This window comes from Lactuca virosa, chromosome 8, assembly GCF_052849685.1.
Source record: "Lactuca virosa cultivar CGN04683 chromosome 8, Lactuca_virosa_CGN04683_v6, whole genome shotgun sequence".
In the NCBI taxonomy this organism is placed as follows: Eukaryota; Viridiplantae; Streptophyta; class Magnoliopsida; order Asterales; family Asteraceae; genus Lactuca; species Lactuca virosa.
The window spans coordinates 141,209,795-141,221,799 of NC_136433.1; positions in this window are offsets into that span (position 1 = coordinate 141,209,795).

The following is a 12,005-nucleotide window of genomic DNA, read 5'->3' on the forward strand; positions in this document are numbered from 1 at the left end:
CAACTCTCATTTAGGTCGCGTAAGCCAAAAACCGCTCCAACTAAAATTCGAGTTTCGGGTTGTGCACTGCTATGTCAAATCTTAGAAAATTCATAACTTCCTCATACGAAGTCAGATTTGGGCGTTCTTTTTATGGATGCTCTCGGTTTAACATATTATACAACTTTTGTTTAGATTGCTAAGGCTAAAAAGCCCTCTATCGTAAATTCACTATTTACGTTTCCCGGTGCCATGTCGGTTTTGCCGTAAAACTTTGACGGGGCATAACTTCTTCGTTATAACTCGGATTTCGGCGTTCTTTATATGTACGGAACCCTTGAGACATATTCTAAAACTTTGTTAAGATTATTTATTCTAAATAATCTTTTGTCGAAAAGTCGTTTTCGACCCCTATTGTCTCTAAATTAACTAGCCCGGATCTACGGGCGTTACAATTATCTCCCCCTTAGGATGATTACGTCCCAGAATCATCAACGAAACAGGGCTCACATGATGACTCCATACGTTATCTCTTCATCCTAAGTAATAACCGTAACTTTGATGTTTCTTCGAATGAGTATCTAACTCTAAGACTTCCTGACTGTAGGCGGTGCCCGATCTTGGACCCGCTCTCTATCTCATGTTAGACTTTCAGTCATGATCTTCATGTCACGATCTCGATCTTTATTAGAGACTCCTTCTTTAACAAACTTGAGATAAGTTTATGCCTTCGATTATCATAATAGACCGATGGGTCATGTTCTAATGACCTCTCATCGTATGATGCATTGCTTGGACTCAGGTCTTTTAGAGTCAAATTCCAGAACAGACTATTACATCTTAAAATGTAGCATTTCTAGCTACAAGCAACCGTCTCGATACCTCTACCGATCACTTCGATTATCTTTTACTTCAATCCTATGGCTTAATTCAGATGTTACATCGAACTTGATTCTCTGAACCACGTAACATACTCATCGTAGTCGGACTTAATTTGATATGACCACTAGGGTCGGAATAATTACCGAAACGATGGTAACGACATGCTTGAATAAAACGGAATCAATTATTGGCTTCTTGGTAACCTTGTGACTTTCCCTGATCCAAGCGTGAGTCTTGTGCTTCTGGTAGTATATGCATCTACTACCTTTCACACCTACTCATACTCGTCCCAAGTATTGTCTCACAGCCCCCAAGTCCTAAAATCACAAACAATTTAACACATACGAGTGTGTCCAAATAATCATAAAAAAATTTCCCTAGACTCTACTAGGACTTCTTCCATGCACATCTTCAATCATCAATTCTGCTTCAACTCGGTTGGTGGTGGCAACGCCATACGATGGGACAACTTCAGGAATTACACCAATCGTTCCATCATCCCGCCAATCAAAGGTGTACTTCAGACATACCATACTCCTCTGAATGTAACGTTATTTTATCAAACATATTCTAAAGGCAAGATACCATTCTTACGATATCTTCCGATAGGTGTCATTCACTATCATAAGCCTTTTCATTTCCTCTATCTACTCAATTCTCCACGAGTCTTCACCATGGTGTTCTGCACACCAAAGAAGTCGTTCGGTGTATCGAGACGAGAATATAGATAGAGGAAGGTTTAGACGCATATTCCTCCTTATTACTTCGAAAAATTACATGTCAGTTCTAATATCGTAATTAAACGTTTAGAAATCTGAACACATAAAATTTCCAGATCCGGTCGGCAATAGACCATAGATCCGAACAAATAATAGCATATAAGGCATCTTTATAGCTATAACATAAAACATTTAGCACATAAAACATTTTAGGCATCTTTCCTAAAATAAACTAGTGCTCGTGTCTAAAATATAGCAGACACTCATCTCACAATCATCGCTTACCATTCTAAGTTTAAGTCTATAAATTTCCTACAAATTCCTAGTTCGCTTAAACTAATGCTCTGATACCAACTGTGACATCCCCATTTTCATGGCCAGAAAAGACCGATTTTGTTTATGCTTTATAAAAATCAGAGTACCTCTTTTAATAAAAATGTTGCGGAATTTGTTCTCAGTAAAACATGATAAATACGTTATCAAAACATTTCCGAAGAAAAGTATTTTTATTCATTTTAAAACATTTGGGATGTCATCGTCAATACAGAAACATAAGCATAAACAGAACTTACATTCATTTACACTAGTGATCTACACCTCTTTAATCTCTCAGTGTAATGTAACTTCGTATCGGCACCTGTGATACAAATAAACTGAGTGGGTCAGGTTGGGAAACCTGGTGAGTACATAGGGTTTTCAACCCACAATAATATAATTATTATGATTAATCATCAAACAGTTAACCCAATTACCCATCCCCATTATCTTCTTTATTCTTAAGGATCTACCCTAAGAAACAGCTATTTCTTGTTCATTCATTCCTAAGGATTATCCTAAGGAATAGGTACGAATTTCATCGTTGTCAATGACACATCTATCAAGCACAGCTGCTAGTTCTATCACTTAGGCGCATCTGCCAAAATTGTGACATTCTCTACGAGGCGCATCTGCCGGTATTGTCCTTTAGGCGCAGCTGCCAGGGTTATCTCGTTTATCGACAATATTGTTTCCGAGAATCCACTCGAATACATGTCAATGGGTTTTTTAGAGTACACCGGTGAACACATCGTTCACAACACCTACAGGTTGCGAGCCTGCTAGTGTTCCACTGGACTGTCTAGAATAGTCCGTGGTTGTCATCTATACTCTACTAGATGACGGGGCCAACATTTCAGTACAAGGCTTCTCACATCGTCCACCTCTCACCCTCACCTCATGGTCTATTTCACCTCTCACCTCATCATCCAACTCATATTTCATCTATTACATCTACCCATGTTTTACCCCAACATTTTCGTAGATATAAAATACATATATACAGTTTAAATCATTTAAAACGTGTATAAAATCGTTCATCTAGCATAGACAGCAAGTACTCAGACAATATGCACACATAGCACGTAATTTATATAAAATACTTCATACTTATGTGTAAGATGAAAGTAACTATGCACTCACTTGAAAGGTGGTGACTCTGTACTTGAACAACGCTTCGTTATCTCAAAATAATTTTCCCTTGACAAAACCTAGTATCAATACCACTAGGGTTTAGTCTAACGTTAACCGCGACTAATTAATAGTCTAGCTTCACCTCTTATTTATAGGGGGCTGGAGGGTCACTCACGTCGTGAGTTTTATGATGCTTACGTCGTGAGCCAACCTGGGCACCAAGTCACAGTCTGGTGCTGACACGTGGCATCACACACAGGGTGGAAATCAGTCGATTTTTAAAAATTCATAACTTTCGCATACGAGCTCCGTTTTCGACGTTCTTTATATCCACGCGTAGGTAAAAATAAGATCTACAAATTTCATTTTGACTTTGTCGGCTAGTTCTCGACTGATCTTAAATTTAACAGTAGGAGGAGATTAGACTGTTAAATGACCGCGAAGAATTTGTAACTCCTTCATACGGACTCTGTTTTCGTCTGTCTTTTTATCGTTGAGTTCCTATTAATGAGATCTTCAACTCTCATTTAGGTCGCGTAAGCCAAAAACCGCTCCAACTAAAATTCGAGTTTCGGGCTGTGCACTGCTATGCCAAATCTTAGAAAATTCATAACTTCCTCATACGAAGTCAGATTTGGGCGTTCTTTTTATGGACGCTCTCGGTTTAACATATTCTACAACTTTTGTTTAGATTGCTAAGGCTAAAAAGCCCTCTATCGTAAATTCACTATTTACGTTTCCCGGTGCCGTGCCGGTTTTGCCGTAAAACTTTGACGGGGAATAACTTCTTCGTTATAACTCGGATTTCGGCGTTCTTTATATGTACGGAACCCTTGAGACATATTCTAAAACTTTATTAATATTATTTATGCTAAATAATCTTTTGTCGAAAAGTCGTTTTCGACCCCTATTGTCTCTAAATTGACTTGCCCGGATCTACGGGCGTTACAGAATACTCGGAAACCAGAAGAAAAGAGCAGAGAGTGGGAGAGAGCTTTTGATTTTCGTGAGAGTCAAATGGCTCCTAGGGAGCAGTATTTATATGTATCGAAACCCTAGAAGGCATGAAACGGACCCCCATAGGCCGACCCCAGAAACCCTAGGGCGACGACTTGCTCTCCAAGCAAGTCATTTCATGATCCTTCTAGCATGCCCCGATGACTTATCTTCCACGAAGTCAACGCTGGTCAACCATTTGACCGGATCGGTCAAACCGGCTTGACCCGAACTCGTCAAAAATAAAAGCTCCTCAGCTCCCAGCGACCGATGCGTCGTGCGAAGTGCGCCTAAATCGCGCCATTTCGCGCACTCGCGGCGTCGGCTAGTGCTAGGCTAAGCTAGGCGCACGCGTGGGCTTGGCCCATTCCTTTGATCCACTAAAGCCTTTGAAGGCCTATCAAGGGAATAAGCTTATAAACCCACAAAGTTTTTCCCCCCACCAATGTGGGATACAAAGGAAATTGCCAACTTGCAATTCCTTTATATATATAAAGTTCCAACAATCCCCCACCAAGTTGGAAAGTTTCCTTTCACTCAGACAGATGATGTCAGTTGGGAGTCACGAAGATTAAACCCTAGTTTAATGGGAACAAACAAGAAGAGACCGATTCAATGGTATCCTTATAGGTTTAAACCATGAACCTTAATGACCTCTCCGGTTTACCCCTACACATCACAAGTCATCTTTGTGTTCTCCCTGAGCGCTAATATGGCCATGCGCTATAAACCCTTTTCATGACCCTTTAGAAGATAAACCACTAATCTTCACTTGAGGCGGCACCACCTCTAGATCATATAGGCAAAGTTTTACAACATCTTCGTTGCTTAGATGTCTCCAAAACTTTGTTAAGAGTTGTAACTCAACCTCTTTCTCGGCAACGACGTACTATCCTACCTCACATGGATCTATCATTAATGATAGTACCTTCTATCGTTAGTGACTTCGTTGTTACCCTTTAAACTTGAGAATTAGGAGCACTAATGTCAAGTTGGGTTTCCATCACTAAGCGATTCTATTGTGGTTTTAGACCCATGACTCTCGTGGTAGATGTAACCAAATCTCTCGTCATAGGTTTGGTAAAAGGATCTGCCAAGTTTCTACTTGTCTTGACATAGACAACCTTGATGGTACCACTTTCAATTAGTTGTCTCACAAAATTGTGTCGCAGACCTACATGTCTCGACTTCCCATTATATATCACATTATATACTTTAGACAGTGTGGCCTCACTGTCACAGTACATGGGTATTGAAGGCATAGGAATATCCCACAAACGGATATCCATAAGTAGATCTCGAATCCACTCTGCCTCTTTGCCCGCTGCTGCTAAGGCAATTAGCTATGCTTCCATCGTTGAATGAGATATGCATGTTTGTTTCTTGCTCGCCCAAGAAATAGCACCACCAGCTAGAGTATAAATCCAACCACTTGTGGATTTTGAATCACTAGTGTGATCAATCCAGCTGGCATCGGAATAACCTTCAAGTATTCCATTAGATGACGAATACGTCAACTCAAAAGTACTTGTCCTTTTCAGGTATCCTAGTACTCTACTCACTGCCTTCCAGTGCTCTGTCCCTGGATTAACAGTATATTGACTCAGTTTGCTTACAGCGAATGCGATGTCAGGTCGAGTGCAGTGAGTAGCATACATCATGCTTCTAACTGCACTAGCATATTCTAGTTGAGCCACTGCTCGACCAGAATTCACCTTTAGTTTCACACTTGAATCAAAAGGAGTGTTGAATTATTTAATGTTCAAATGTTGAAACTTTGTCAAAACTTTCTCGATATAATGAGATTGACTAAGAGAAATCTGACCACCTGTCCTTTTCACCTTGATACCAAGAATTGTATCAACTTCTCAAAGATCTTTCATCTTAAAGTTCGAGGATAGGTATTTCTTCGTCTCAAGAATACCTTCTAGGTGAGTGCCAATGATCAGCATATCATCAACATAAAGATATATAACTACTATGTAATCGGATGTATATTTGGAATAAATACATATGTTAGCACTATTGTGCTGAAAACCAAAGGCAGACACAGTGGTGTCAAATCTCTCATGCCACTGTTTAGGATCTTGCTTCAACCCGTACAAGGATTTAAGAAGTCTACACACTTTGTTTTCCTGTCCAGGTATCATGAAACCTTCAGGTTGCTCCAAGTAAATCTCCTCCTTGAGATAACCATTTAGAAAGGGTGTCTTCACATCCATTTGATGAATGTACAATCCTTTCAAAGCTGATATTGCTATGAGAGTTCTAATAGAACTAATCCTAGCAACTGGGCATAGGTATCAAAATAATCGATACCTTCTTGCTGCCTATATCCCTTAGCAACTAATCTTGCTTTATAGGCAGATATGGATCCATCTGGATGATACTTTCTCTTGAATATCCACTTGGATCCTATGGGTTTTCTCCCCTTGGGTAGATCAGCTAACTCCCAAGTTCCATTACCCATGATTGAATCCATTTCGTCATTGATGGCTTCCTTCCACAAAGGCGCATCTCGAGACGTCATGGCTTCAGTAAAGGTCTTAGGATCATCATCCAAATTAATGGCAAAGATGACCTCTCTCGTCACTTTCTTTTGTGTTCCTTCGACCAAATAAGAATATAAATCCTCTCCAAAACTTTTCTCTATTCTAGCCCTAGTACTTCTCCTTGGTTCCTCTACAATAGGAGGAGCTGGGAGTAATTCTCGAGAAGTACTTGTAGGTGTTGTATGACTGGAGTTTTCTTCATCCCTAGAAAACTTGTCCTCAAAGAATTCCACATCTCTGGATTCCACAACAACACCTGATTCAATATCTAATAACCGGTAAGCCTTGCTATTGTGAGCATATCCAATAAATATACTCTTGTTAGCTCGTGCTCCCAATTTGGTTCGCTTAGGATCGGGAGTCCGATAATAAGCAACACACCCCCACACTTTCAAATAGTCTAGGTTAGGCTTTCTACCTTTCCATAACTCATAAGGTCTTGTAGGAATCACACGACTAGTGATCCTATTATGAACATAGCAAGCAGTCAATAGTGCTTCCCCCCACAGATTGTTTGGTTGACCCGATTGGTTCAACATACAGTTGACCATCTCACAAAGGGTTCAGTTCTTTCTTTCAGCCAAACCATTCTGTTGGGGAGTGTATGGTGAAGTTCTCTCATGTTTGATTCCATTCTCTTCACAGAATGTGTCAAACTCTTGGTTGAAATATTCCCCGCCTCTATCCGAGCGAAGAATTTTGATATGTCTTTCAAGTTGATTTTCGACCTCAGCCTTATATCGTTTAAATGCATCAAAAGCTTCATCTTTTGATCTCAACAAATAAACATGTAGATATCGACTGGAGTCGTCACAAAATGTGATGAAATACCTTTTTCCTCCTCGAGCAAGGATTCTATTTAACTCACATATATCAGAATGAATCAACTCAAGTAATGATGTGTTTCTCTTAACTGATGGAAATGGTTTCTTAGTGAACTTTGATTTCACACATGTTTCACATTTTTCAAAATCTTTTGTGTCATATTTTAACATTCCTTTAGTTTGCATTTTTTCGATGTTTTTAACATTAGTATGAGCCAAACGTTTATGCCATAAAGAAATTGAACAAACAAAATAACCAGAAAAGTTCACTTAATTCACATTAGCAACCAATCCACCAATTACATCATTATCAACACTTGACACACTTGCAACACTAGAACCACCACTCTCTACACTAGGACCACTCACACTACCCTCATCACTAAGACACAAACGATACATCCCTGAACAATTGTTAGCCCTCCCAACATATCTTCTGCCTTTAGTGATCATAATTTGGCTCTCTCAAGCACCATCTTGAACCCACCCTTGTCAAACTTGTCCGCAGAAACCAACCCTTTCGAGATAGTAGGAACATGAAGAACATCTCGAAGGGTTACCCATTCACCACGTGTGAACTTCACACGAACATCACCTCTTCCTTGAACTTCAGCTCTGTGGCCATCAGCACAGACAACTACCGTCCCATGAGGCATTGGGTGGTAAGTACGGAAGCTCTCTCATTGCCCACAAACATGCACGGTGGCTCCAGTGTCCATGAACCATCCTCGAGCACTGATTGCTCGGGTAAGGGAGGAGATCATAAAAATCTCTCCAAGGTTCACACTTGCCACCATGTCAGTCACCTGCTCGATTGCATGTGCTACCGGTCCTGATTTGCGATCCTTGCATTCTCTCGCATAGTGCCCAATCTCTCCGCAGACGTGGCAAGGTCCGACCCTCTTTGGCTTTGAGTTAGCAATCTGATGTCCCGATTTCTTGAAGCTTTTTTTCTTGGGTCCGAAGTTCTTCTTGTTCTGTCCCCCAGACTTGCCTTTGTGACTAGAACCCCCAGCTGACACATGATGCACACACGATCCGACTTTACCACGCTTGTCCCTAATGCAAGTTTCCTCCTCAATGCGGAGGTGTTTCATCAGAACATCCAAGGAGTAGTCCTCAGATTTATGCATCATTCTCTTAGAGAAATCTTTCCACGAGGGTGGCAGTTTTGCGATGATCGCACCAACCTGAAAGAGTTCTGGAATAGAGATGGAGAGTGCGTTCAACTTGTTGACCATGATTTGGAGCTCATGCACTTGCTCCATGATTGATTTGTCATCAGCAATTTGAAACTCTAGGTACTTAGACACAAGGTACTTGTTAGTACCTTCCTCATGTGCCTTGTACTTAAGTTCCAACGCATTCCATAGCTCTCTTGGATATTTGACCGACGCGTAAAGATCATAGAGCCGATCAGATAGGGAGTTCTTGATGTAACCCACACAAAGTTCCTCAGACTCTCTACGCAGAGTCCTTTGCTTTTCCAGTTCTGCGATGACCGTTGGGTCCACAGTTTTCCCCGCCTCGGGAATTGGATTAGCAGGAATTGGTGCCAGTTCTGGGTCCAACACAAAGGCGAGCTTCAAGACATGAAGCATGAACTTGACCTTCTCGGCCCAACGGGTATAGTTCTGACCATCGAATTGGTCAAGTTTGGCAAACTCTTGGTTGATGAAGTGGAGGCTAGCAGTAGTGTCCATTAGTCTGTTGATGTATCACAATAAAAAACCTTTAAGATTGTTGAAAAATTAAACTAATAGACGCGCAAGGAAACCGACAAATAATATTGAGAATTATATGTCGATTAGTTGCGAATAACAAATCCAATTATTATTATTATATTTACCAAGTTTCGTCCAAAACCAGATTAATCCTTCACGATTAGATCTGATTATAAGAAAGGAAGAAGAAGACTGTCCTGTTGTTGGACGAAATTAAATGCAAGACAGAAAAGTAAAACCGACCTGTTGATGGTTGATCTTGAACTTGAAACAACTGCATGAATCGAACTCCTGTCCTTAAAGGTTTTTACTTCGCTTCTACTGGTTGTAAGCAACAGAGTAAAACCCCAGGATTTAATGCAGATCTATCGATCTTCCAACAGCACTGGAAATCGACAAACACAAAGCGAATACTCGGAAACCAGAAGAAAAACGTAGAGAGTGGAGAGAGAGCTTTTGATTTTCGTGAGATTCAAATGGATCCTAGGGAGCAGTATTTATAGGTATCGAAACCCTAGAAGGCATGAAACGGGCCCCCATAGGCCGGCCCCAGAAACCCTAAAGCGACGACTTGCTCTCCAAGCAATCCGTTTCCTGATCCTTCTAGAATGCCCCGATGACTTATCCTCCACGAAGTCAACGCCGGTCAACCATCTGACCGGATCGGTCAAACCGGCTTGACCCGAACTCGTCAAAAATAAAATCTCCTCAGCTCGAAACCCTAGAAGGCATGAAACGGACCCCCAAAGGCCGGCCCCAGAAACCCTAGAGCGACGACTTGCTCTCCAAGCAAGCCGTTTCCTGATCCTTCTAGAATGCCCCGATGACTTATCCTCCACGAAGTCAACGCCGGTCAACCATTTGACCGGATCGGTCAAACCGGCTTGACCCGAACTCGTCAAAAATAAAAGCTCCCAGCGACCGATGCGTCGTGCGAAGTGCGCCTAAATCGCGCACTCGCGACGTCGGCTAGTCCTAGGCGCACGCGTGGGCTTGGCCCATTCCTTTGATCCACTAAAGCCTTTGAAGGCCTATCAAGGGAATAAGCTTATAAACCCACAAAAGTTTCTTCCCCCCACCAATGTGGGATACAAAGGAAATTGCCAACGTGCAATTCCTTTATATATATAAAGTTCCAACAGATCCGAACAAATGTACACATAGAAAAGAAATAATACCATTATAGCTAGCTCCAATGACAACCCATAGTTGAATTCTGAATATCTCTTGTTCTTATTATTATCCAATTGTTGAAGAAGATTATAATAGGTAGGGTTGTAAACGAACCGAACGAACACGAACGTGGCTTGCTCATATTCGTTCGTTTAAGTTAGCCAAACAAATGAACGAACACGAACGGATAAACAAACGAGTTTTCTTGTTCATGTTCGTTCGTTTAATAAATTGCATTGTTCATGTTCGTGAACATGCTAAACGAACGAACATAAATAAACAAATATAAACAAACATAATTCGAACATATATGGACATAAATGCACATATAATATAGTAATGTAATCAAATACAATTAAACATATATGAATATAAAAGGAACTTATATGAACGGACATAAACAAACGTAAACGAACGTTCACGAACATAACTAAACGAACGAGACCATTGTTCATGTTCGTTCGTTTAACTAAACGAACGAGAATTTGTGTTCATGTTCGTTCATTTATTAAATAAACAAACATAAGCGAACTTCCCGCCGAACGGTTCACGAACAGTTCGTTGAACGTTCGGTTCGTTTACAACCCTAATAATAGGACATTGATGGGACGAGTATCATTGTCATTTATAATTCAAATAGTTCAATTCATCATAACGTTGGGACAAGAATAAAACTCTAATTAATACCTTATCAGATATGATATAACACTAGTACACAAGTCATTTAATAGTGCGAGTGGTTTTTATTTTTTGATGTGGTCATTTCTAAAAACCGCATTATTAAATATCTACAACATCAAAAAATAAGAGAACCGCACCATAAAATAGCTTTGTTAGTGCGGTTTCCTAATATCGCACCATTAAAGCATTTTCTGATGCGGTTTCCTAAAACCGTACCAAAAAAATAACGTGGAAACCACACCAAAAAACAATTACAATCGCCTCAAAAAATAATTTGCACTAAAAAAGATTGAACCGCACCAAAAAGCAATTTGCACTAAAAAACATTGAACTGCACCATTAATCTTTTCTCTAAAAATTTCATTCGAATTTTTCATTTTTTGCGAGATCCCTTCAAATTTCGTTCAAGATTTTCATGTTCTAGCAAGCTACAAGTTGGTTGATCCCTCGAATTTTTTATTTCCCTCCTATATTTTCATTTTGTTCCTATATTTTCATTTCCCTCTAAAAGTATGTGTGCCCTATGTGTGTTTTTACAGACAAAACAAGAAGCATATCTCTTTTCTTCTTCCTTATTTAATTTTTCTGATTAGAGTTTGGTTTGTTTAAGGTAAAATAAATTGGTTGATCGGAAATATGTAGGAGATGGTGGTGCTTGGATGGTTCTCTGCAAAGGCACGACATTTGTGGCCGGTGTTCACGGTGGTTAGTGGTGGAGATGGCGAGGTACGCAGATAAACTAATTTCTGTTCTTCTTCCTTTTTTTTCTTTTACTGATTTACGTTTGGTTTGTTTAAGGTGGAATCAGGGTGATGGATTGGAAATATGTAGGACATGGTGGTGCGTGGATGGTTCCCCGCAAAGGCAGGGGCTTTATTGACGGTGTTCTCGGTGGTTCTTGGTGGAGATGGCAGGTGGTATAAGGGTGGTCCAAGGTGGCAAGATGTTTAACTAGAAGTGAAGCAGACTCATGAAGATTTAGGAGTTGTTTTCAAGAAGTGAAGATGATAAGGGCTGTAAAAAAAC